Source organism: Macaca mulatta, chromosome 6 (genome assembly GCF_049350105.2).
Source record: "Macaca mulatta isolate MMU2019108-1 chromosome 6, T2T-MMU8v2.0, whole genome shotgun sequence".
Taxonomy (NCBI): domain Eukaryota; kingdom Metazoa; phylum Chordata; class Mammalia; order Primates; family Cercopithecidae; genus Macaca; species Macaca mulatta.
Window position 1 is genome coordinate 158,526,668 of NC_133411.1, and position 21,408 is coordinate 158,548,075.

Genomic DNA, 21,408 nt, shown 5'->3' on the forward strand with positions numbered 1-21,408 from the left:
TGGAATATTTGTGTTAGCTATTTTTATTTGGAAGAATTTTATAGTGTTTTGGAGTTTCTGCAATTTCTATGTCCCTTTCTTTTCTCAGCCGCTGTTCTCTTCCTCTGCATTGTTCATTAGCAAGGGCATGAAACTGCTCCTCGTGACTCATTATTACTCACTATAGTAATCTAACTCTTCTTTGTGAGACTAAATTTGGAAGATGCTTGAGTTGCCATTCCTGAGGAGAGCTGGTCCTAAGAACACATCCTGTTAACTCTTAACTCTCCATGCTAATGCCAGGAAGCACTGATGCTTATCACAGAAAATGAACTAACTGCTCCCATTTCATCCTGCTAAGCCCAACACCACTGCAAAAAGACTTTCTGCAGTGAACAGAGCCAGGACCCTGAGTAGGGAAAAAAAGAACTTTGGGCAAAAAAAGAACTTTGGGTTTTAGGGCCCTAATCTACAAAGCATACAGTCAGTTTGTATTTATATGGCACTGTATAGCTCATATTTTGTGATTCACTAACTTGTGCTTTTCCTGGCCAGTATACGAGCTAGGTAACCGCAGCTATTGTATCCATTGTATGTGTGAGGAAGCCAGAGCTTACCCAAGAACACCAGCTTTTGAGAAGGATTCCTTACATTCCACACCTCTGTTCTATGATGTATGTCTGTTTACTTTTACAGGGAATATATCCTGTCCAGAGCTTACTGCCTGTTCTAGATCTGAATGGGGAGTAAAGTAGCAGAGACTACATAAGTAGGCCTACATTTGACTTAAATCATCCCCCTCCCGGCGTGGCTCGTTTACACAATTCATCTGCAACTCAATGAATCTCAGTTCTGCCGCTTGGTGTTCTGTCAGGGTCTGACTTCCAGCTGTGCCCGAACTCCCACAGTTTTGAGAGTCAGCACCCATCTTCATCGTGTCTGAATCTCAAACCCAGTAGTTCCTGGTGTGCTCTCCGGTTCCTTGATCCAGCTATCTGATCCCGGTTACTCACCTCTGTCTTTCTGTACCCACTAGCCATCCTTCCTAGACAATGCTGCTTATTCCTACCTCATCAGCGTTCATTTCTTCTGCCTCTCCCTGTCAGATTCTAAAGCCAATTGACCTATTTAAACCTTAGCTACCCACCAGCCTTTCTACACCCTTCTTGCTTCCTGTCAGACTCGGAACCTGATCTGAACTCCTAAATCTTGCTTCCCTGTGTGTGTTCTGTAGGCCAGGCAAATGATAGACTTAAGACTCTTTCTACTTACCTTCTAGCCCCCTCTAACCTATATGGAAGCCATGTTTTGATGATTTGTTGCTTAGAATTTCAAGTTCTGTCATTCTTCTTAGCCTGTATTTTTTTTTTTTTTTTTTTGAGACAGAGTCTCGCTCTGTCGCCAGGGCTGGAGTGCAGTGGCCGGATCTCAGCTCACTGCAAGCTCCGCCTCCCGGGTTCACGCCATTCTCCTGCCTCAGCCTCCCGAGTAGCTGGGACTACAGGCGCCCGCCACCTCGCCTGGCTAGTTTTTTGTATTTTTTAGTAGAGATGGGGTTTCACCGTGTTAGCCAGGATGGTCTCGATCTCCTGACCTCATGATCCACCCGTCTCAGCCTCCCAAAGTGCTGGGATTACAGGCTTGAGCCACCGCGCCCGGCCGGGCCTGTATTTTTTTTGTCCTACACTGTATCATTGATTGCCATAGCTTCTGCCCTAGTTGATATGGGATATGTGAGAACACTTTGTTTGGGCCATAAACCTCTTAGAAATAAACCCTCCTGCTGTTATTATTAGGCAATTCAAGCCAAAGGTGACTTTCTCTAACCTTCCTGGGGGAGGGAGACAAGCTTTCAGCTGAAATAGAAACTTAACAATTATTGTCCAAAGCCAAAAATAAGAAAGTGTAACAACTATGACATTACCACTTCTGATATCTTCGTGTAGAAGATTCCTTTTGACAAGGTCATCACTGTAGACTTTCAGATGTGTCATAGGAAACAGAGATAAAAATTTCTAGATTATTCTAAAGATTTTAGAACCTTTCTTCTAATCAATGTGAAGATACTGAGTTTGAGTTTTCATCTACCCTGATTGATTTTCCCATGCATAGGTAATAATTAGTTTAATTTTTTTTTTTTTTTTGAAACAGAGTCTCACTCTGTTGGCCAGTCTGGAGTGCAGTGGCACGATCTCGGCTCACTGCAGGCTCCACCTCCTGGATTCAAGCAATTCTTATGCCTCAGCCTCCTGAGTTGCTGAAATTGTAAACATGCACCAACACGCCTGGCTAATTTTTGTATTTTTAATAGAGATGGACAGGGTTTCGCTGTGTTGACAAGGCTGGTCTCGAACTCCTGTCCTCAAGCAATCCATCCACTCAGCCTCCCAAAGTGCTTTAATATTTATACAATGCTTTATACAATATTAGTCTTACCTATGGTATTTTATGTCATTAAAAAATTTCACTGGGAAAATAATTTCATTATTTTAAATTTCAGATAGGGCAACTTAAGCCCAGATATCTTACTTAACTTGCCCAGGTGCACAAAAAGAGTCAAGGATGCATCTTGTACTTGAACTCAAATTTTTCTTACTCCAAAGAACCTGCTTTTTCATTTCTCCAGTTTATGCATCTCAGGACTACAAAACACCCTGGAAAGGAAACTGCTCATCTCTTTCAAGATTAAGGGAAGATATAAAAACAGACGTCCTCTGCTGGGCACGGTGGCTTCCGCCTGTAATCCCAGCACTTTGGGAGGCCAAGGCGGGTGGATCACCTGAGGCCAGGAGTTCGAGACCAGCCTGACCAACATGGAGAAACCCCGTCTCTACTGAAAATACAAGGTTTGCTAGGCGTGGTGGTGCATGCCTGTAATCCCAGCTACTCAAGAGGCTGAGGCAGGATAATTGCCTGAACCCAGGAGGCGGAGGTTGCCGTGAACCGAGGTCGCACCATTGCACTCCAGCCTGGGCAACAAGAGTGAAACTGTCTCAGAAAACAAAACAAAACCCCAGACATCCTCTTAATAGATCCCATGGTATGGCACAGCAAGGTATGTTAATGAACCCATGCCACATCATGATCTTAATGGTTATACAATACTGCCATCTTGAGGATATGATCAGTAGTTGTTATTCTAGCCAGCCTACTGTGGCCTAGCACCACGAACAGCCAGAAAGCTGAATCTGGACAGTCAGATATTAAATACCCAGGAAGGAGCTACAGTCAAGGAGGCCAAAATAACATTGGAGGAGCTAGGTAAGTATTAGGGGATTCAGCAAACCTATGGTGCTTTCAGAACAAGGTAAATGAAAAGGACCAAATTAGGGCACATCAATTCATGTATGCAGGATAAGAAGAACGGGGCCTTTTATTTATTCCCAAAGCACCCTGTTCTTCCTTCTAGTATTGTGCCATCTAACTGTATTATAATTGCTATGTGGAACGATGAGCCATGACAGCAGAGAATAAGTCCTGTTACAGTTATATCTGCACTGTGTCCCCAGCATTAGCACACTGGGTAATAAGTATTTAGTAAATATTTTGTGGCTTAATGAGTGACAGGCATAGGCAGCAGGGGACAAAGTCAAAATAATGGCAGAGTCAGTTTTCCAGATTCCCGGGTCAGTGCTAATGTCTACTATACAACATATATTTATGAATGGCAAAAGCATACTGGCTACCAAGAGACACTGAAATATACCTAGCCTTATAGGTGGCCACCAGCAATGATAGCCATCAGTCATGTCTCTAAGGCTGTAAGCACTGGGCTTATTTATTGAATATCACTTTGGACCAGTCACTGTACTAAGTGCTGGGACTGCAATGAAGAACAAAAAAGATAGCCCCAGCCCTTATGAGGTTTACAGCCTAGATCTAGACTATACTACTGATCAGACAGGGCCTTTCACGGTCATCGTGACTTGGTGAGGACATGTGATTCCATGATCTGGTCTTAGCTTTGTAATGTCAGAAACTCTAATTTTTTTTTTTTTTTTTTTTTTTTTTTTTTTTGAGACAGAGTTTCCCTCTTGTTGCCCAGGCTAGAGTGCAATGGTGCAATCTCTGCTCACTGCAACTTCCACCTCCCAGGTGCAAGCAATTTACCTGTCTCAGCCTCCCAAGTAGCTTGGATTACAGGCATGTGCCACCACGCCTGGCTAGTTTTTTTATATTTAGTAGAGACAGGGTTTTACCATGTTAGTTGGGCTCATCAGGAACTCCTAACCTCAGGTGATCCACCCGCCTTGGTCTCCCAAAGTGCTGGGATTACAGGCCTGCACCACCACACCCGACCCAGAAACTCTATTTTATCTGTAGCTTCAAAAATCCTATGTGGGCTAGGCACGATGGCTCACACCTGTAATCCCAGCACTTTGGAAGGCTGAGGTGGGTGGATCACCTGAGGTCAAGAGTTCGAGACCAGCCTGGCCAACATGGTGAAACCCTGTCTCTAAAAATACAAAAATTAGTTGGTCATGGTGGCAGTCACCTGTAATCCCAGCTACTCGGGAGGCTGAGGCAGGAGAATTCACTTGAACCTGGGAGGCAGAAGTTGCAGTGAGCTAAGATTGTGCCACTGCACTTCAGCCTGGGTGACAGAGCAAGACTTTGTCTCAACACCACCCCCCGCCCCACAAAAACCAACCAAACAACAACAGCAACAAAAAAACCCCTATGTTGTGGGGATTATTATCACCCCAGATTTTTATACCTAGCTCACATAAATGAGGAAATTAAGTATAAGACAGGCTAGTTAACTTGCCCAAAATTACAAAAGATAGTAAGTGGAGGAGCCAAGACATGAAATTTCAAGTTCACTGTCCTTCCAGTGTGTGACAAGGACCAGTTTATTCACTTGTTAATGGTTATAGCTTTCTCTGTCAATCCAACAGAACCGTTATCTCACTGAGAACTACATGTCATTCTACTCCCCACTTTCAATTTTATATGTATATATGTGTGTATATATATCTCTTCTAATTATATATATAATCATGTCACTTACTCATTAAATACTTCAGTGTATATTTCCTAATAACAAGACTACATTTTCTTTATAACTGTAGTAATTTATCAAATTCAAGGAATTTAATATTGATACAATACTATTCAGATTTCATTGATTGTCTGAATAATGATTTATATTTTTTACCAGTCCAGGATTCAATTCAGGATCAAACATTGTATTATTTCTTGTTGTCTTAATTTCCTTCCATCTGGAATTTTCAGCTTTTATGTTTCTTCACCTTGACATTTTTGAAAACTACAAACCAGTTTCTCTGTAAAACGTCCTTTAATTTGCATTTAGTTTGTTTGTACATGATAAGATTCAGGTTATGCTTTTTGGCAGGAATACCTCTGAAATAACATTGTGTCCTTTCCTTTGCATCACATCAAAAATTACATTATGCCAGCCCAGCATATCTCAGTATTGATAACATTAGCTTTTATCTTTTGGTTAAGGTGGTGTCCACAAAGTTATTCCACTACCATTTCCCTTTTGTTTGTTAATAAGTAATGTGTGGCAAGGTATTTTGAGACTACATAAATATGCTGTTCCACACTAAACTTTCACTGTGGCATCCGTTAAGTTTTTTCTAAATATACCACTCCTTCTATATTTATTAGTTGAATTTTATATTCTTCTTCATTTCTTTCTTTATACATCCAGTTATTTATATCAGTATGAACTTATGGATTATTATTTTACTTAATGGATTATAACCTGTTAATGTTTATTCTGATGGTTAAATTATGTCAGATTTGGTCAGTGAAAGCCCCTTCAAGCTGACTCCTGATCCTTTGGCTCCTATGTTATTTTAACATGTCCCCTTGATTCTTTGACACTTTCTTTTTGGCATAAATTGTTTCAGACCCTTCTTGCACTTTCTCTCCCTTAGCCATGGAATCAGCCATTTCTTTGAGGATCCCTGGTTCCTCTTAGTGGAGAATGGTAGTATTTTAGAAACTAAGATCTGGATGCCAAATGTGTTTATCTCTATTGGTTTGTCATTACTTCTAGGACCTCTTAGCAAACACATATCTCTTCCTCTCTTTCTCTCTCTCATCAGTTTATATGCATCTAATTCCAGTCCAACTTCACAAGGTACATTCTAGTGTTCTTCTTTTGCACACACTTTTTCCCTCAACAGTCAGAAACCTGATTCTCATTATCTATCTATCTATCTATCTATCTATCTATCTATCTAATCTCTGGTTCAAGTTATCCTCCCACCTCAGGCTCCTGTGTAGCTGGGACTACAGGTGTGCACCACCACACCTGGGTAATTTTTTTATTTGTTTATTTTGTAGAGACAGGGTTTCACCATATCGCCTAGGCTGGTCTTGAATTCCCGTGCTCAAAGAGTACTCCTGCCTTGGCCTCCCAAAGTGCTGTGATCATAGGCATGAGCCGCCGAGCCTGGCCAATACACTTATGTAAGCCTAAAATGTACAGAAGATAGATTCAGAATTGCTAACCTGTACCTCTGAGAAAGCAAACCTAATTAAAATTCAGTATTTATTTATACAATGTTTTGAAGTAAAATTTACATACTGAGAAATATACAATGTTAGGTGTGCAATTCTCTGAGCTTTAACAAATGCATATACCTTGTATCCCACACTCCTATCAAGATACAGTACATTGGCCAGGCACGGTGACTTATGCCTGTAATCCCAGCATTTTGGTAGGCCGAGGTGGGCGGATCGCCTGAGGTCAGGAGTTTGAGACCAGCTTGGCCAACGTGGCGAAACCCCCGTCTCTACTAAAAATACAAAAATTAGCTGGGCATGGTGGCATGCGCCTGTAATCCCAGTTACTTGGGAGGCTGAGGCAGGGAGAATCGCTGGAACCCGGGAGGCAGAGGTTGCAGTGAGCTGAGATTGTGCCATTACACTCCACTCTAGGCAACAGAGCGAGACTCCATCTCAAAAAAAAAAAAAAAAAAAAAAAAGATACAATACATTACCATCACTCTAGAAAGTTCCTATAAGTCTTTTCCTAGTCAGTCACTTCCCCATTCAGAGATAACAACTGTTCTGATTTTTTTTATCATAGATTTGTTTTCCCTGTTCTAAAAAATATGTGTGTGTATATTTATGTATATGAAGTCATATAGTATGTGCTCTTTGTGTCCAGCTTCTTTTGTTCAGCCTAATATATGTGAGATACATTCATGTTGTTGTATACATTAGTAGTTTGTTTCTTTTTGTTGTAAAGTAGTACTTTGTTTTTTGGATGTGACACAGTTTATCCTTTATACTATAAGTGGATACATGGGTTTTAAAATTTTGGCTATTATAAATAAAGAAGGTATATACATTTTTGTACATGACTTTCTGTGGGCACATGTTTTCATTTATTTTGGTCAAATACCTACTAGTTGAATTGCTGGGTCCTAATAAGAGAAACTTCTGTTTATTTTTGTTTATTTATTTTTATTTTTATTTATTTATTTTTGAGATGGAGTCTTACTCTGTCGCCCCAGGCTGGAATGCAGCGGTGCGATCTCTGCTCACTGCAACCTCTGCCTCCCAAGTTCAAGTGATTCTCCTGCCTTAGCCTCCCGAGTAGCTGGGACTACAGGCACCTGCCACCATGCCTGGCTAATTTTTGTATTTTTAGTAGAGGCGGGGTTTCACTATGTTGGCCAAACTGGTCTTGAACTCCTGACCTCAGGTGATCTGCCCACCTCGGCCTCCCAAAGTGCTGGGATTACAGGCGTGAGCTACCGCGCCCAGCCTTATTTATTTATTTTGAGACGGAGTCTTGCTCTGTCACCCCGGCTGGAGTGCAGTGGCTCGGTCTCAGCTTACTACAACCTCTGCCTCCCAAGTTCAAGCGATTCTCCAGCTTCAGCCTCCCTCCCAAGTAGCTGGGATTACAGGTGCGCACCACCACGCCCAGCTAATTTTTGTGTTTTTCATGGAGCAGGGGTTTCACCATGTTTGCTAGGCTGGCTCCAACTCCTGACCTCAGATGATCTTCCCACCTTGACCTCCCAAAGTGCTGGGATTACAAGTATGAGCCACCGCGCCTGACCATATGTTTAACTTTATTAGAACTGCTAAACTTTTTTTCCCAAGTAGGAGTACTGTATTATATTGGATGCTTTTAGTGTTTTTAATGTTTATTCATTCTAATGTGTATGCAGTAGTAATTCCCAGCCAGTACAATAATGCAAGAAAAGATATACAAAGCATAAAAATTAGACAGAATGAAGTAGAATTTTCTCTAATCACAGATGATATGATTTTGTACATAGGAAATCATGAATTTTTAAAACACCTACTAAAACTAATAAATGAATTTAGCAAGGTTTCCAGGTACAAGGTCAATATATCTAACTTAGTTATATATCTCTATGCTAGCAACAAACAATTGGAAAATTAAAATTAAAGTTTAACTTATATTACCGGGCGCAGTGGCTCACACCTGTAATCCCAGCACTTTGGGAGGCCGAGGCGGGTGGATCATCTGAGGTCAGGAGTTTGAGACCAGGCTGACCAACATGGCGAAACTCCATCTCTACTAAAAAAAAAAAAAAAAATACAAAATTAGCTGGGCGTTGTGGTGGGCACCTGTAATCCCAATTACTTGGGAGGCTGAGGCAGGAAAACCGCTTGAACCTGGGAGGCGGAGGTTGCAGTGAGCTGAGATCCTGCCATTGCACTCAAGCCTGGACAACAAGTGCGAAACTCCGTCTCAAAAAAAAAGACAAAAACAGTTTGGCCAGGCCTGGTGGCTCATACCTCTAATCCCAGTACTTTGGGAGGCAGAGGCGAGTGGATCATGAGGTCAGGAGTTCAAGACCACCCTGGCCAATATGGTGAAACTCCATTTCTACTAAAATTACAAAACTTAGCCAGGCGCAGTGGTGCACACCTGCAGTCCCAGCTACTCAGGAGGCTGAGGCAGAAGAACTGCTTGAACCCAGGAGGCGGAGGTTGCAGTGAGCCGAGATCATGCCAGTGCACTCCAGTCTAGGCGACAGAGCGAGACTCTGTCTCAAAAAAAAAAAGTTTAACTTACATTGTACACAAAAATAAAGATGTTTAATTGGCTAGATTTTGTTTTGTTTTTGTTTTTGTTTTTGTTTTTGTTTTGAGATGGAGTTTCACTCTTGCTGCCTAGGCTGGAGTGCAATGACATAATCTTGGCTCACTGCAACCTCTGCCTCTCAGGTTCAAGTGATTCTCCTGCCTCAGCCTCCCAAGTAGCTGGGATTACAGGCATGCGCCACCATGCCCAGCTAATTTTTTGTAATTAGTAGAGATGGGGTTTCACCATGTTGTTCAGGCTGGTCTGGAACTCCTGATCTCAGGTGATCCACCCACCTTAGCATCCCAAAGTGCTGGAATTACAGGCATGAGCCACCACGACTGGCCAAGTTTTGTTTTGTTTTGTTTTGAGACAGAGTCTCTTTCTGTCACCCAGGCTGGCATGCAGTGGCACAACCTCGGCTCACTGCAACCTCTGCCTCCTAGGTTCAAGCAATTCTTGTGCCTCAGCCTCCTGAGTAGCTGGATTACAGACAAAAATAAAATTTTATGGAATCAACAAAAGTTGAATATGACCTCTACACTGAAAACTACAAAACTTTGCTGAGAGAAATTAAAGAAGACCTACATAAATGGGGATACAGTACATGTTTATTGATTGGAAGACTCAAAAAGTGTTAAGGTGCCACTTATCACCAAATTGATCCACAGATTAAATTCAATCCTAATCAAAATCACAGTAGGCTATTTAAAAATAGAAATTGACAACCTGGGTCAGGCACGGTGGTGCATGCCTGTAATCCTAACACTTTGGGAGACCGAAGCAGGAGCACTACTTGAGCCCAGGAGTTTGAAACCAGCTTGGGCAACATAGCAAGACCCTGTCTTTATAAAAAATAAAAAGTTAGCTGGGTATGGTGGTGCGTGCTACTTAGGAGGCTGAGGTGGGAGGACTGCTTGAGCCCAAAAGGTCGAGGCTGCAGTGAGCTATAATCTCTCCACTGCACTCAGCCTGGGTGACAGAGTGAGACCCTGTCTCAAAAATAAAATAAAAAAAAGTTGACAAGCTGATTTTTAAAATTATATGAAAGTGAAAATAAAAAAAAGTTGACAAGCTGATTTTTAAAATTATATGAAAGTGCAAAAGACCTAGCATAGCCAAAACAACCCCGAAAAAATAAGAACAAACTTGGAGGTCTTACAATACCTGGCTTCAAGACTTCCCATTATATAAAGCTACTGTAATCAAGATAGTGTAATACTGGAATAGGAATAGATAAATTGATACATTGAACTGAATAGAGAGTCCAGAAATAGAACCACCCTTATATGGGCAATTGATTTGCAACCAAAGTATCAAAGCAATTCAATGGAGGAAAAGAAAGTCTTTTCAACCAGTGATGGTAGAAAAACTGGTTATCTATATGGAGTGAATATATAGTTTGTTTCTTCTTTCTTTTATCCTCTTATGTAACATAGGGTATATTGACTTAATATCATAGTATGTAAATATCATTAACTTTACATGGTAGTATTTAAGTTACAGGCTATCAAGGAGACAGGTAAACATTACCCAAGGACTTTGCATTCTCTTCTGGGGAAAGGGTTGGTGCATTTTCAGTTGTATGCAGAACAGTGTGTAGTATCAGGTGGAAGTATGAACTTGTTATTGTTATTTGGAAGTATGGTTTACGGAGATGCATATGGGTACCAAGCTGACAAGTGATGGACTTATGAGGGTTAACATATCAACTTGGCTGGGCCTCAGTGTCCAGATATTTGGTCAAACATTATTCTGGATATTTCTGTGAAAGTGTTTTTGGATGAGATTAACCTTTACATCAGTGGACTTTGAGTAAAAAGTCCTCCATAATGTGGGTAAGCCTTATCCAATCAGTTAAAGGCCTTAAGAGAACAAAGACTGACCTCTTCCAAACAAAAAGGAATTCTGCCAAACTGATTGTGTTTGGGCTGAAACTACAACTCTTCCCTGAATCTCCAGCCTGCCAGCCTACACTGCAGATTTTGGACTTACCAAGTATCTTAGTCCATTTTGTGTTGCTATGAAAGAACACCTAAGACTAGGTAATTTATTTAAAACAAAACAAAACAAAACAATTTATTTAGCTCACAATTCTGTAGGCTCGGAAGTTCAAAGGCATGGCCCTGGCTTCTGGCAAGGACTTCTGTGCTGTGTCATAATCTGGCAGAAAAGGTCAAAGCGGAAGTAGACACATGCAAAGAGAGAAAACCCAAAGGGCATCCTGGCTTTATAACAACTTACTCTCACAGGAACTAATCCATTCCTGCAAGAACTAATCCAGTCCCACCAGAGTAAGAATTTACTCACTACCTTGAGGATGGTACCAAGACACCCATGAGGGTAAAGCCTCCATATTCCACACACCTCTCATTAGGCCCCACCTCCCAACACCACCACATGGGGAACACATTTCAACATGAGTTTTGGTAGGGACAAACAAACTGTATCCAAACCATAGCATTCCAAGTCTCATAATCACATTAGCCAATTCCCCAAAATAAACCTCTCTGTGTGTGTATGTATACACACCCTGTTAGTTCTTTTTCTCTGGAGAACCCTAATACATTCCCTTACTTCATTCCAGTCACTGCTAAAATGTTCTCGCCATAGGAGCACTTTTCTTGACCAAATTATTTAAAATATCCCCTTACCCATACCCACTCAATACCCAGTTACTCTTCAACTTCTTACCTTGCTTTATTTTCCTTCATGGCATGTATTAGTATCTAAAATTGTGTGTGTGTGTGTTTGTGTGTGTGTGTTTACTGTTTTATTGACTTTACCTCCTTCACTAGAACATTAGCTCAATGAGACAGGAAGTTTTTCTGGCCTGTTTACTAATGTATCCCCAAAACAGTGCCTGCTTCAATAATATCTGCTGAATGATTCAGTAGATTATACATGCACCATATATATTTACACATATATATAAATATATGGCCTACAACCTGTTTTGTAAAGTTCACAGTGTATCATATCTATAGCATAGATATCCTTACATGTCAATACTCATAGATTAACCTTGTTCTTACTGGCTGCATAGTATTCCACTGTGTGAATGAACATACTGGGATTTATTAACCAGTATCCTGTTGATAGTTATATGGACTATTTTTAACTTTCCACTTGGATGTTTTTTAAGTCATAATAAACATCCTTATAAAAATATCTTTACACGCTTTGTGTGATAGATAAATTAATAGAAATGAAATATCTGAGTGAAAATGGCTGTATCAACTTGCATCCTTATAAATTATTTCTATCCTTGCCCACACAATGGCAGATCATTAAATCTGTAGCGACAAGACCTTGAGACTGTATTCCAAGGAACTGAATGCATGTTTCAGGAGAGGGAGTTTCCTTTTCACTAGACTTTTTTCTCATGCAGTTTCTAGCAGAGGTGCACTAACAGAGGGGACTTTCATCTAGAAACCAATAAATAAAAATTAAATATTACAATCATTCAGACAATACTTGGAAGGGTATTGATCCAGAATTTCAACTGTAATTTTATCTGATGGTATGGGACCAGACTGAAACACAGAAGTTGGAGGATATTGTCTATCCGGAAGTTCACTAAAAGGTGGGGTCTCCTCACAGGTCTATGTGACTGCTCCATCTCATTATTTGCTGGCTCCCCTTTCTTTGCCTGCCCCTTGGTTGTGTTCACCAGTTCTTTGGCCTTAGCCCTCTTCTTTTCATGCATTTACTGCTTTCCTAAGTGATCTCACTCATCTTATGGCTTCATGTACAATGGATATACCAGTGACCTCCTAGTCTATATTGCCAATCCAAACTTCCCTCTCTCAGTACCTTACGTCCATCTTCCCGTTGACACCTTCACTTGCATAGCACAGGTATCAGCTAGCCCAAAATTTATCTCATCCATCATCCATCTGACTATCCAAGACAGAAATCCCAGAGTCAGCCCAGGTACTCATCTCCTTACATCCCATAGGTCACCAAATTCTACAGATACTCCATCAACGTTTTACTGTTACTTTCTCCCCTTCTACCTCACTATCTCTGCAGCCTTAATCCTAGGCTTTGTCTCTCCCTTGGCTGAATACTACAACTTCCTAAATGATTTATCATGTCAGCCTTATGTCTTCTGGGATCCATTTTCCACTCTCTGGACAGATGATCTTTCTAGAATTAAATAATATTATGCTGTCCTCATTCTTCAATGGCTCCCCCATTACCTACAGATTGCATTTAAATTCTTGAGTATGGCACCCATGCCCTCCATGATCTGGTGCCTGCTTATGCCTCCAGTCTTGTCTATCACTGAACAATCCATGCAGATCATTCAATCCACTTATAATGAAGTGCCTGCAGTTTCTGGAAAACACAAGCTAGTTTCATATTGTTATGCCTTGTCTGTACTTTCTGTCTGATACAACTTTTCATTTTCCTGGTAAGAAATGTTTCTTTACAGACTCGGTAGGAAAGGTCACCTTACCTTTGGCTCCCTAATTTCACTGTAGAATTGCCAACTCCCTGTTGTAGCAGACACTGTTGGCTGCCTCCCTAAAAGCATTCCCCTTTTTCTTTCCTCTTACCCAACAAGATCCCAATTTTGTTAAGGCTACATGACTCCATGCTCAGGGGACTGACCCAATCTTGGGTCTTCATCCATCTAGGCCAGTGATTGGTTTAGGTATGCACACGGGATACTATCCTAAGCAATGAGACATGAGGAAGGGTCTGCTGGAGAGCTTCTTCAAGGGGCGTCCTCTCTTGAAGAGACATAAAGTAGAGATGGTCCTTTCCTCTATTGGACATTGCAGTTTTGGGATAAGTTGGATTTCCATCACTGCAACTGAAGGAGTATTTTTTTTTTTTTTTTTTTTTTTTTGAGACAGGCTCTTGCCCTGTCGCCCAGGCTGGAGTGCAGTGATGCAATCTCAGCTCACTGCAACCTCTGCCTCCTGGGTTCAAGCAATTCTCATGCCTCAGCATCCTAAGTAGCTGGGCAGATTGCTTGAGCTGAGAGAATTCGAGACTAGCCTGGGCAACAAGGTGAACCCCTGCTCCCCATCCCCCAACAAAAAAATACAAAAAATTAGCTGGGCGTGTTGGCACCTGGCCAAGTGGTGGTTTTCTTTTTTTTTTTTTTTTTTTTTTTTTTTTTTTTTGAGACGGAGTCTCGCGCTGTCACCCAGGCTGGAGTGCAGTGGCCAGATCTCAGCTCACTGCAAGCTCCGCCTCCCGGGTTCACGCCATTCTCCTGCCTCCGCCTCCTGAGTAGCTGGGACTACAGGCGTCCGCCACCTCGGCCGGCTAGTTTTTTGTATTTTGTTTTTTAGTAGAGACGGGGTTTCACCATGTTAACCAGGATGGTCTCGATCTCCTGACCTCGTGATCCGCCCGTCTCGGCCTCCCAAAGTGCTGGGATTACAGGCTTGAGCCACCGCGCCCGGCCCAAGTGGTGGTTTTCAATAGAAAATGTGAAACAGGGCCAGACGAGGAGGCTCATGCCTTTAATCCCAGCACTTTGGGAGGCCGAGGTGGGCAGATCACCTGAAGTCAGGAGTTTGAGACCAGCCTGGCCAACATGGTGAAACCCCATCTTTACTGAAAATACAAAATTAGCTGGGCATGGTGGCACATGCTTGCAATCCCAGCTGCTCTGGAGGCCTAGGCATGAGAATCTCCTGAGCCCAGGAGGCAGAAGTTGCAGTGAGTCAACATCATGCCATTGCACTCCACCCTGAGTGACAAAGCGAGACTCTGTCTCAAAAGCAAACAAATAAACAAACAAACAAATTGTAAAATAGGGCCAGAGAGGGTATGAGACGCTGGAAGAAATGCAGCCTTTGAAGTCATACTACTGAGGTTTCAGCCCCAGTTCTGCCATTTCCTAGTAGCGAGGCCTGTGTGAGCTTCTGAATCTCTCAAATTTTCAGGTTTCTCATTTGTAAAAAGAAGATGGTAATACTTACCTTTTAGAATCATCTAGCACAATGCCTGGCTTATAGGCTCAATAAAGCAGACACTCTTGTTATAAAAATTATTGTACATTAGTAATGAGGCTGCTAAATTTGTTATGTGATAAATGTTTAATTCTGCTAAAGACACGGCAACCAATAATTTCTTTTCTTTTTATTATTAATTTTTTTAGACGGAGTCTCACTCTGTCACCAGGCTGGAGTGCACTGGCGCAATCTCGGCTCACTGCAACCTCCACCTCCCGGGTTCAAGAAATTCTCCTACCTCAGCCTCCTGAGTAGCTGGGACTACAAGTGTGCACCACCATGGCCAGCTAATTTTTGTATTTTTAGTAGAGACAGGGTTTCACCATGTTGGCCAGGATTGTCTCGATCTCTTGACCTTGTGATCCACCCACCTCTGCCTCCCAAAGTGCTGGGATTACAGGCGTGAGCCATCATGCCCGGCCAACCAATAATTTCTTGACTTGTCTTTCTTACAGATTGATATCGCAGAGCTGGGCATGGTGGCTCACACCTGTTATCCCAGCACTTCGGGAGGTGAGGCAGGTGGATCACCTGAGGTCAGGAGTTCAAGACCAGCCTGGATGACATGGTGAAAACCCATCTCTACTAAAAATACAAAAATTAGCCGGGCATGGTGGTGCATGCCTATAATCCCAGCTACTAGGGAGGCCAAGGCAGGAGAATCGCTTGAACCTGGGAGGCAGAGGTTGCAGTGAGCCGAGATCGTGCCACTGCACTTCAGACTGGGCAACAGAGTGAGAGACTCTGTCTCAAAAAAAAAAAAAAAAAAATTGGTATCTCAGGAGACAGAAGAAATAATTCTCGAAACTTATGTTCTAGACTTAGTAGAATACATTTTTCACATGGTTATAGAGATCTTTGCAGAAAGCAACCACATGAGAGACACTGTGGTACAGTAGTAGACTTGGCTTCAAATCCCAGTCACCTATGAGCTATATAATCTTGGACAAGTTACTTAATCTTTCTGAGCCTCAATTTCATCATCTGTAAGATGTGAATAATATCTGTCATATAGGATGATTGTCAGGATTAGAACTAATCTATGAAACATTACTGACATGTATTAGGCACTCAATAAGTAGCACCTATTTTCATTATTACTATGGAAAGAATGGTAGATTTTACAAAGTAGAATAAAAAATTAGATATGATCCCAAGACTGAGACTCTAAAAGAGGTAGACAGCTTTTTAAAAATTTATCAGAAAAATATATTTACGGCCGGGCGCGGTGGCTCACGCCTGTAATCCCAGCACTTTGGAAGGCCGAGGCGGGTGGATCACAAGGTCAGGAGATCGAGACCATGGTGAAACCCCGTCTCTACTAAAAATAGAAAAAATTAGCCGGGCGCAGTGGCGGGCGCCTGTAGTCCCAGCTACTCGGGAGGCTGAGGCAGGAGAATGGCGTGAACCCGGGAGGCGGAGCTTGCAGTGAGCCGAGATTGCGCCACTGCACTCCAGCTTGGGCGACAGAGCAAGACTCCGTCTCAAAAAAAAAAAAAAAAAAAAGAAAAATATATTTACTTGACTCATAGCATTGCCCGTATTGTGGTGCTAAGTACACATTTGGCACAACTTACCTCTTTCTTCTCAACCTTCCTTTGCTTACCTCTGGGACTGCAAGTGATTCTAATGATTAAAAAAATGGTATGGGAAGAAAGTATTAGTGCTATAAAGAAGTTCTCTGATTAGCTAAAATTGTAAAAGGTTGAGAAACAAACATAGCACCAACTTGTCCAGGTTTTGAGAGTTCAGCTCAGTTGCTGTATTAAGCACATTATACAGATTATATTCTTCAATCCTTTTAGTTTGGGGCCTACAAATTATTAGAAGATGATTGCTATGTGGACATTTGTCATTTTCCTGGTTGCCCAGCCTCCATGTTACCATTATGCATTTGGGAAGCAGGACATTGTGTAAAGCAGGGCCCTGGATCTCATTCATGGAAGCCAAAAGAACTTGGTATCAGTTTTCTCTGATTATGATTCTGGAAAGAAGAGTGAAGAGAAGCAGGCAATGTGTAAAGTTCATTCAGTAAATTTTAGTGAATTTCAGTGGTGGTGACATTCAATATTCAGTACCAGTAACAGCAGCTAGGTCATCTATGGCATCCAGTCCCCAGGACCAGAGCCTGAATGGCAGGGCCAGTGGCATTGCCAGTGTCCAGCAGAAGCATCCTTCCTCTGGCATGGTCTCCTCTGTGGGTCTGGCCACCTGGCCTCCTATGGTGCCTGTCTATATTACTAACCCAGTTCTCTAACCTTTCTACTGATTCTTTCAGCTCCTTAATACTCTTTCAAGAAATTCCTTTTCTGCTTTGGTTAACCAGAATCAGCTTTTGTTGCTTGCAACCATGGACTCTGGCTAGTAGCTAGTCTTTAGGTAATGTGCAACCCTAAAGACTCCAGTGCTGCTTATTTTAGTAAAAATCCCTTAATAAAGTCATGGTCAAATTTGCAACTGGTCTAGGAGTTCTGTGAGGGCTCGCTTTAAGGCCCATACACCTCAGGCAAAAGAAGAAATACCAAGGAAAGGGGCTGTTGTCTCTTGACTCTCAAATATCTGCTGCCCCACCCTTATCCACCTCTTTCTTTGCCTCCTACAACGTCTTCACACTCACTCATCCACCCATTCAACAAACACTTATTCAGCACCTACTATGCACAAGGCATTATGCCAGGCAATAAGAGGAATCTAAAGATCAATAAGCTAACCCTGACAGTATACTTTTGAATTTTGAACTGGCAAATGTATTTTCTTTTCAAAATACATAAAATTTAAAAATGGATCACTCTGTCGAAGGTAGAAGTGAAAGGGAACCCTTTTGATTTGTGTCACTGAGGGCAAGGTGATGTTCATTTCTTTGTAAATGTTCTAGAAATCACATAGATTCCTTTGTTAGAGGTTTCCAGTCAAAAGCAAACCAACAGCTCTCCAGAGGATTGAGAAAATAATGCCCCTTCTAAAGTCAACAAGTAGATTGCTGCTCATCAAGATCCGTGTGACTCAGGTGAAAGATGGTGGAGTTAGTGGCAGTGCGTTAGAAATGCCACTCAAAATAACTGAGTCCTAAAATAGAATCAAATAAACATCAGTTTCAAATGAAAAATATTATCCAGCTTATTTCGGTCTCCTTAAATTGCCAAATAAATACTTGGGATCCTATAATACAGCGGTTGCCCCGGGGAGTGTTGACACTTACATCTAAAACCACAGAATACTCAACACAAGCAAGGAAGATGGGCACACATTAGAAGTGCAAAGTATTCCATCACATACTTCTGAAAAAAAAAATGCAAAGTAAAACATGTAAAGCAGATTATTTCATACATTCAGGAAAAACTGGTCAGGCACATACTTTACAGGAGTGTGAACTGAAGCATTGAGCACTCACAAGACCCTCACCTGGAAACAATCAGGAAGTCTGATCTAGGAATCAGACTCAGCTTTGGGGTCAGCTCTTCACTTCCCAGCTGACTTTGGACAAGCCACTTAGCCACTCTAGGACTCGGTTAGTTTCTTTATCAGTAGGTTAGAGTAGACAAAATATCAGCATTGAAGGGAACCTTAGCGATCACCTTAATCAATTTTTAACTTGCACCTGACTTTTCTTTGAAGCATCCCTAACAAGCTTCTCTACTTGAAATGTTTACTTTTAGTGACAGGATATGCTCTCCAGGCAACTGACGTTATTATTATTATGATTTTTGGGACAGTCTCGCTCTGTCGCCCAGGCTGGAGTGCAGTGGTGCAATCTTGGCTCACTGCAAGTGAAGCTTGCACTCCGTCTCCAGTGTTCAAGCAATTCTTATGTCTCAGCCTTCCGAGTAGCTGGGATTACAGGTGCCCACCACCATGCCCAGCTAATTTTTGTATTTTTAGTAGAGATGGAGCTTCAACATGTTGGCCAGGTTGGCCTCGAACGCCTGACCTCAAGTGATCTACCTTCTTTGGCCTCCCAAAGTGCTGGGATTACAGGGGTGAACCACCGTCCCCCGCCAACTGATGTGATTTTTGAAATACTCTAATTGTTAGAAAAGTTCTTCCTTACATATTAAATTGCAATGCATCTCCTTATAGTTTTCTGCATCCTGGAGGCCTCTAAGGTCATGTAGGTTAGGTCTAATCCATAGGACTACTTTTTTGAAAAGTCCTCAACTTCCCCTTCTCTTACTTTTCTTTTTTTTTCTTTTCTTTTCTTTTCTTTTCTTTTTTTTTTTTGATGGAGTCTTGCTCTGTGGCCAAGCTGGAGTCCAGTGGCGCGATCTTGGCTCACTGTAACCTTTGCCTCCAGGGTTCAAGTGAGTCTCCTGCCTCAGCCTCCCAAGCTGCTGGGATTACAGGTGTGCACCACCACGCCCAGCTAATTTTTGTATTTTTAGTAGAGATGTGATTTCACTATGTTGGCCAGGATGGTCTCCATCTCTTGACCTCGTGATCTGCCCACCTCGGCTTCTCAAAGTCCTGGGATTACAGCCGTGAGTCACCGTGCCCGGCACCTTTGCTTTTTCTCTTCTGCAAGCTAAACCACCCCTCTCCCCTTCAGTTGCCCTCATCTGTCACATTCAAGAGAAGACACTATTCTTGTTTTCATGTTTTATGGGTGTAGAGTGGTGGTTAAGCACCCTGAACCCTCAGGTAGTCTGAATTCGAATACTGACCCTGTCACTTAGTAGTTGTGTGTCATGGGCAAGTTATTTTCACCTCTGTAGCTCAAGTTTCTCTCTCTTGAAAATGAGGATAATAATGATACCCATCTCTTGGAGAAGTTGTGAATGAGATAATTGAGACAGTACAAGTAAAACATTTAGTATAGTGCCTGGCCCTTAGCAAGCAATACGACTACTACCAGCAGTAATAATAAATAATAAGCCCTAAATTAAGCCCTAAAAATGAAAATAAGAATAAAAGAACTGGCAGAATGAGAAAAGCTAATCTAGTCCATTCCTGACGCTACAAACAAGGTTTGGTTGCCCCGATATGAAAGTTTACATGCGTTTCATAGCAACTATCACTTTCAATGGTGGATTTAGTGTCTAGGACAAGAGCCCAAGAAGGCCAGGACTTTGTCTATCGTGTTAACTGTTGAGTTCTCTGTGCCCAGAACAGTGTCTTGCTCCCAGTAGAGTGAAAGAATGGACCAACACCGTCATGTCATGTAAGAGACTGGCCGACCTGGCTAAGGTTGTGCAGGGCTCCCAGGAGAGCTGGGGCACGAACCAAGGGCTCCTCGGCAGCCAACACTCAGAATTAAATCGAGGCCCAGCCCTAAAGTTCGGTGATTCCGGCAGGAGCACAGGTATCCAATAATATCGGCGTCAGCATTCCCACCGGGTGGCCTAAATGCCGGCTCCTGTTTTCGGGATGAGGGGCCAGCGGAGAAGGTGGCTTAACGAGAGGCCGCGGGAGGTTGGGTGCCGGCACGTAGCTAAACTCCGCCTGCAATGCTTCGGGTTGGCTGCCAGCCAGGGCACGGTTCCGATCCGGCCGGGACTGACTCCGGGAGCAGCGAACGGAAAACAACCTGGCTCCAGAAAGACAATTAACAAAGGCTGGGGACCAGCCACCCCCTCGCGGCGCACGCACGCAGGCAGCAGCGTGGGCATAGCTGCGCCCGCCAGCGCCCTCGGTGGGCAGAGCCGCGCGAAGCGGCGCGGTTGCGGGTAGCTGGGCGACGCACCCCTCCCGCCCCAGCTGCTCTGTCTCCCGGGCGGCCAAGCTCCGTGTGTGAGCGCCGGCAGGCACCTTGCGCGCGCGGGTGAGTCCGCCGGGCGACTGGGGCCTGGTCAAGCAGGATGGGGCTGGGGAGGGGTGCAGGAAACAGCTGCTGGTAGGATCAGAAAAGGGAGATGGGTCAGAGAAAGGCAGGATGCGACGACCTCCTGGGTCCCAACTTGCTTGGTAACTAGCTTTGTGTCTTGAGCCTTATGGGAATGTAAGCCACCTGGTCCATGTGGCCTACCTTAGTCGTTTTACAGGTGGGAAACTGAGGCCCAGGGAGGTAAGCTGGCCAGGAAAAACATTATTATTCTTTGTTCCTGTTTCTCTCTGCCTTCTTCCGTGCGGGATTTGAGACAGCTTTCAGTAAGAATGCATACATTGTAACAGTGGAAAACTACAAACAATGGTAAAGAATCCTTGCCAAGCAAAATATAATTTTGAATAGACAGTCAAGGCCAGGAAAAAAGAGAACAGAAATCCGTGATCCATAGGTGAGGTGACTTGGCTAAGGTCCCTCAGAAAAGTGGTGACAAAGCTGGGACTAGAAGTCAGAACATCCGGCTTCTGAACGCCAGAAACTTACAGTGGGGAAGCGGACAGCCTGCCCAGGCACTGGTTCTTAACCTTCTGGGGGTCCCTGACCCCTTAGAGATCTGTGTCCACTCCCCGTAGAAGGGTTCA

At 42.8% G+C, this 21,408-nt stretch overlaps 1 protein-coding gene across 2 annotated transcripts in view; it reads left to right on the forward strand.

Moving 5' to 3' along the window:
* Nucleotides 1-20,641: 20,641 nt before the first annotated feature.
* The window catches only part of ARHGEF37 (Rho guanine nucleotide exchange factor 37), a 54,256-nt gene continuing 53,489 nt past the window's right edge, over nt 20,642-21,408 (forward strand). For both annotated transcript variants that reach the window (XM_077937327.1, XM_001107162.5), the window contains exon 1: nt 20,642-20,764. The gene's annotated coding sequence lies outside the window, so the exon portion shown is untranslated. The remainder of the gene's footprint in view (nt 20,765-21,408) is intronic.